Below are 5,495 nucleotides of genomic sequence, written 5' to 3' on the forward strand. Positions count from 1 at the left end.
TTATCTGACCACCGACGCTCTTCCGATCTGTCGGTGGTCAGATAACCACCCCGGCCCGGCACTGCGACCCCGGCCCGGCACGGCACCATGGCCCTGGCCCCGCAGCCCCGGCCAAAGAGGCCCCGGCCGAGCCCTCCCGATTTTCCCGGACATGCCCGGCTTTTGGGGATTTCCCCCCAGACGGGGATTTGAGCCCCCAAAAGCCGGACATGTCCGGGAAAATCCGGACGTATGGTAACCCTACTAGGGAGGTTGTGGAATCTCCATCTCTGGAGCTATTTAAGAGTAGATTAGATAAATGTCTACCAGGGATGGTCTAGACAGTATTTGGTCCTGCCATGCGGGCAGGGGACTGGACTCCATGACCTCTTGAGGTCCCTTCCAGTCCTAGAATCTACAAATCTATGTCCCAACTCATGGGCATGCAGATGTCCAGGAAGGTGCTGTGCCTCCCAGAGCAGCCTGGCGTTCACATGGCCGGGAACGGAGCCTGGCCTGGACGGGAAGTTACTTTGAACTGACATTGACCAGCCCTTCGCCTAGGCAGGGCCCGCGGCGCAGAGGTGCCCATCGCAGCTGGCTGGGGCCGCAGGCGCTCGGGCCCTGCCAGCGCGCTCGGCGTGGGGCAGCGCGGAGATGGGCCCGTCCCCGCCGCCGCCCGGGATATACAGGGTGGGGGTGGGTGCAGCTCGCAACAAGCGCGGGCACGCGGGTCACCCGGGACTAGGCGCGCACGAGAGCCCGCCCGGGTGGGAGAGCCCGGGCCGGGCCCAAGTTAGGGTCCAGGCCCCGTTGAGGTGGGGAAGGGCCGCCTCCATCCCCTTTCCCCCCTTACCCGCTGCGGGGGCTCGGGGTCAGCGTCAGCCACGTCGGACGCGCCCGCCCCCAGCCACCGCCTCCTTCCTCCGGACGGGCCGAGGCGGGGCGGGGCTTGGGGCGGGCCCGGAGCCGCAACGCCGAGAGCGTCGTAACCCCCCCTCCCGGGCGTTCTGCCGCCCACATATCCACTTGTGACCTCTCTCATACGTGTCCACATCTTACCCCCCAGCGACCACCGCACCGCGGGGAGCCTTTCCTCCTACCGTATGCACTCCCCCCCAGTTACCCCACTTCCTCCAAGGAGTCCTTCCCTCCATTCACATCCCACACTTCCCCCAGTGAACCCCTCATACACCCAGCTATTGAGGGAGACATCCCTATAGGGAACACCCTCCCCACTCCTGCAAACACCCACTACTAAAGCAAGATATACAGCTAGAGAGGTTACCTGCCCCCCCCATATCGAGAGAGCTCTCATCCCATGTCCTGGGGAGATTCTCCCCATACAAGCCAAGGGAGACCCCCCCAACCCCAGGGAATGCTCCCACCTCACCCTCATCAAGGAATGAGAGCTGACACTTTTACTTGGCTACTCTACTTATCCAGTATATGACCTGAGCGATTTTACTCCTCTAAATGAGCTACCTGCCCTTTAAGTTCCCTCAAAGGGTCACCTTTGAAAGGGGCAGGACTCTTCCCTGAAGTTCTCTGCTCCTTGTAATAGGGCTGTACGTTTGAAGCACTACAGGAAGGGAGCCACTTGCTACTAGTCTCCTTTAACCTCCCTCACCCTTCCACACCGTCTGCCTTTACATGGGGTAGATTGAATGGGGTGTGGATGGGGAGAAAAAGGCCATGCCTCCTACCTCTCCTGGGGGGCTCCAAAAGGCCAGAGAAGCCAATGTCTCAAAATGTAGCAAGAATCATTGGGGAAGATCAGAGTCCCGGCAGAGAGTTTGGTAGCAGCTCTGGCTGCTTCACAGATCCCCCATCAGCAGCACTGTAGCATTTGCTGGGTGTGGAGAGTTTGTGCCCAGAGGCCCCCTAACACAGCCAGACAGGTCTTTTTGCATATATGAATGTGGGGAAGGGGGAATGGAGTCCTGGTTCCTCTTACGTTTCTGTCTGGGGGAAGGTGTTCACCTCCCTCCCTTCCTAGTCAGCAGGATCATGCAACTTTTACACTTCATAAGTACAGAACCTGTAAGGGCAGTCTAGTGTCTTCCCAAAACAACAGCAGCTTCCCTTTTGGGGTCTAAATTCAACATCCCTTTTTGTATGAGGTCATTGTCATTGAATACATTTACCATTGAGATGCTCTTTCATCCCAGGATGTCTCTTGGTTTTCCTAGCTGAACTGGTGATTTTTCCGAATAGCTTATTGCACACACACAGTCACATTCCTTGTCATTTATCTATATCAAATATGATTCATGATGGGCAGCAACTCAGACAATCACACCTTGGAAGCATGGGAAAGAGCAAAGTATTAACTTTTATACAGTACTTTGCTGTCCTTTGCATAAGCGCTAAGATTTCCAATACAAAGCATATAGTGCAACCTGTAACATACAATGTGAACATTTCAGAATTGCATTGTCCTGTCTCCTGTTTAATACCTTTTATATAAAAAGTGGATAAGGTGTACTTCTAGTGATCAGATCTCAATATTTATAAAAAATAACACTTATGAAGATAATAGCTATAGACATTTGAGTTTTATATGTACTAAAATTTAGTGTTTAGCATTTAGAACTATTCTTTATTTCCTTTAGAATGTTTACTAACGGGGCAATTTATTTGGTTTAAATTTAAAAATAAAAAACATTTACCCATTCTGCCTTTCTATCCCGCCCCATTCTACCTGTCAACTGCCTCTTTTTCTACATTCAAATTTGCCTCTCTCCTATACCAATCTGGTGATATCTCAATTTAATTAATATAAATAAAAATTTAGTCATGAAGCTGAAGTTATAGATATTATTTTGTAATTTATGCAAAAGGGATTAATTTCACATTGTTTAAAGGAGACCTACATGGAAAAAATTGGGTTATGCCTTTTTTCTGATGTTTTAGAATATATAAAATCTGAAAGGTTTTTTTGGATTTTACTTGTTTTTTAGGGGTTTTCCCCCCATTTGTTTTTATACATTAGAAATATTAGCTCTTGACTTCCTGATTTTGATGGATAACATACCTTGAGGAGTGAATCGTGCAGATAAGGGTAGATCATAATGCCCTGGGAAAGTAGGTGGGTCTCCACCACAGAGAGGACTTTGGACAATACTCTGGGGGCCAATGAGAGTCCAAAAGGGAGTGTCCTGTACTGGTAGTGGTCCTGGCCGAGTGTGAATCTGAGGTATCTTCTGTGACCTGGTATGACTGAAAAGTGGAAGTAAGCATCTTGGAGGTCGAGGGCCATGAACCTGTTTCCTTTTTCTAACACTGGAACGATCATCACCAAAGTGACCATCTCGAACCTCTGAGCCTTGACAAATTTGTTGAGCACTCTGAGATCTATTATGGGTCTCCAACCTCTCTTTTTCTTGGGTATCAGGAATAGTGAGAGTAAAAGCTTGTGCCTCCTAGATTTAGGGGCACTGGTTCTATGGCTCCTACATTGAGGAGATGGTCTATCTCTTGTCATAATAGGCTCTCATGAGACGAGTTCCTGGACAGGGACAGAGAAAGGTGTTTGGTTGGGGGAGAGAGGTGAAATGGATGGAGTACATGTAATGGGTCCCCCCTGGGGTGCCACCTGGAACTGGGGTACCACCTAGCCCTCTGACTCACCAGCCTGGGCTCACTCTCTCACTGTGTTGCTGTGATAAGCTATAGACCACTCCTGATCCTACACTCCCACCAGCATTCACATAGGCAGGAACACATCCAACTTCATTCAATTACATGCAGGCTCTCTGACCAGCCACTGCATGAACCAACAATAGAGAGGTTACAGCAAGATAACCCCCACCTCCCAGGCATGCACCCCCCACCCCCACTGGAGTATAAAGCCAAAATTGTACCATCTTACACTGTACAGAGAGCTGTACAAAGTAAGCTCATAAAGTTCGCCCTCCCCTCAATGTGAGAAAGAGATGCACAATATGCTTGTGTTAACCAATCTGAGATTTGTCCCCAGACACTTCGCTCAAAGGCACACTGGTTTAAATAAAACAAAAACAAGTTTATTAACTACAAAAGATAGATTTTAAGTAATTTATAAGTGATAGCAAACAGATCAAAGCAGATTACCTAGCAAATAAACAAAATCTCAAACTAAGCCTAACATACTAGATAGATTGTTTCTGAATTAGCAGTTTCTCACCCTGACTGATAATACAAGCAGGCTTGCAGATTCTCAAGGCACAAGCTACACTTGCTTTGCAGCTTGGGCTCCCCACCCCTGTTCCAAGTCCTTTTCTTCCGGAGCTTCTCTTAGGTATTCAGTTGTGGGGGAGTAAAGAACAGCAGATGATGTCACTTCCCACCTTATATAGCCTTTCCTAGGGGCTGTAAGTTGTATAGGCCCGGGGTGCCTGGGCTCCAGGAATATTCAGGGCCCAGGAGCCCAACTCCACCAATGTTCGGAGCCGGGTCTCTCCCCTAGTCCTGCTTGCCACCCCGCCTCCCATGCCTCCTCCGGAACATCCCCTGGCCCCCATCTGCCGCCCCCGGTGTGCCTCTCCTGGGCCCCAGAGCATCCCTGCCTCAAGCGGGAAACTATCCTGCAGCTCTGCACTACACTCCCTTGCCACTGCCACCCGTTGCTGCCTACAACACAAGAGCAGCACTGGTGGCAGGCTGAGGCGGCTGCTGCACCTTCAGAGGGAGGAGGGGAAGGAAGCGCATACATGATTGGCAGCCCTCCCCTCCCCTACACCCACTGGGAAACGATGCTGATGGGAGGTCCAGAAGATGGAGTCTGAACCTCACCTGAGCAGCTTCTGGGGCTTGGGTGAGTGTCCGACCGTGTGACCCATGCCCCCACCCCACCTGCAGCCACCACTCCTGCCCCACGCTGGGTAAGTGGCAGCTCCATCCCCCATGAGGCTACGGTGAGTGGCAGCAGGCTGCAGCAGGGAAGGAGCCCACATGTGATGGCAGCCCCCTCCCCCCCCCAGCACCCACTATAGGGGAGGTGAGGGGACTTCCTGGACCTGAGAGGGGCCCGGCCTCTAGGAGCACATGCAGTGATGGTGCTGGATGAGTGTGCTGCCAGAGCGGGAGAGGGCTGGGGGGACTGTGGAGTCCTCCTCTCTGGCCCCAGCCCCGGGGCAGCCTGCCTGCACCCCAAACTCCTCATCCCCAGCCCCACCCCAGAACCTGCACCCCCAGCAAGAGCCCTCACCCTCCTGCAGCCCAACCCTCTGCCCCACCCTGAGACCCCTCCTGCACCGTGAACCCCTCATCCCTGGCCCCACCCCACAGCCATCACCCCAACACTCTGCCCTAGCCCTGAGCCCCTCCCACACTCCAAACCCCTCATCCCCAGCCCGAGCCCTCATCCACCCCCAACCCTCTGCCCTAGCCCTGAGCCCCTCCCACACTCCAAACCCCTCATCCCCAGCCTGAGCCCTCATCCCCCCACACCCCAACCCTCTGCCCTAGCCCTGAGCCCCCTCCCACACCCCAAACCCCTCATCCCAAGCCCCACCCTAGAGCCTGCATCCCCA

General features: G+C 52.9%; 1 protein-coding gene across 1 annotated transcript in view; it reads right to left on the reverse strand.

Moving 5' to 3' along the window:
• Positions 1-930, reverse strand: part of NMNAT3 (nicotinamide nucleotide adenylyltransferase 3) — a 70,808-nt gene extending 69,878 nt beyond the window's left edge. The window contains exon 1 of the mRNA XM_034782104.1: positions 836-930. The gene's annotated coding sequence lies outside the window, so the exon portion shown is untranslated. The remainder of the gene's footprint in view (positions 1-835) is intronic.
• Positions 931-5,495: the final 4,565 nt, after the last annotated feature.

The sequence above is a fragment of the Trachemys scripta genome, chromosome 9, assembly GCF_013100865.1.
Source record: "Trachemys scripta elegans isolate TJP31775 chromosome 9, CAS_Tse_1.0, whole genome shotgun sequence".
Lineage (NCBI taxonomy): Eukaryota > Metazoa > Chordata > Testudines > Emydidae > Trachemys > Trachemys scripta.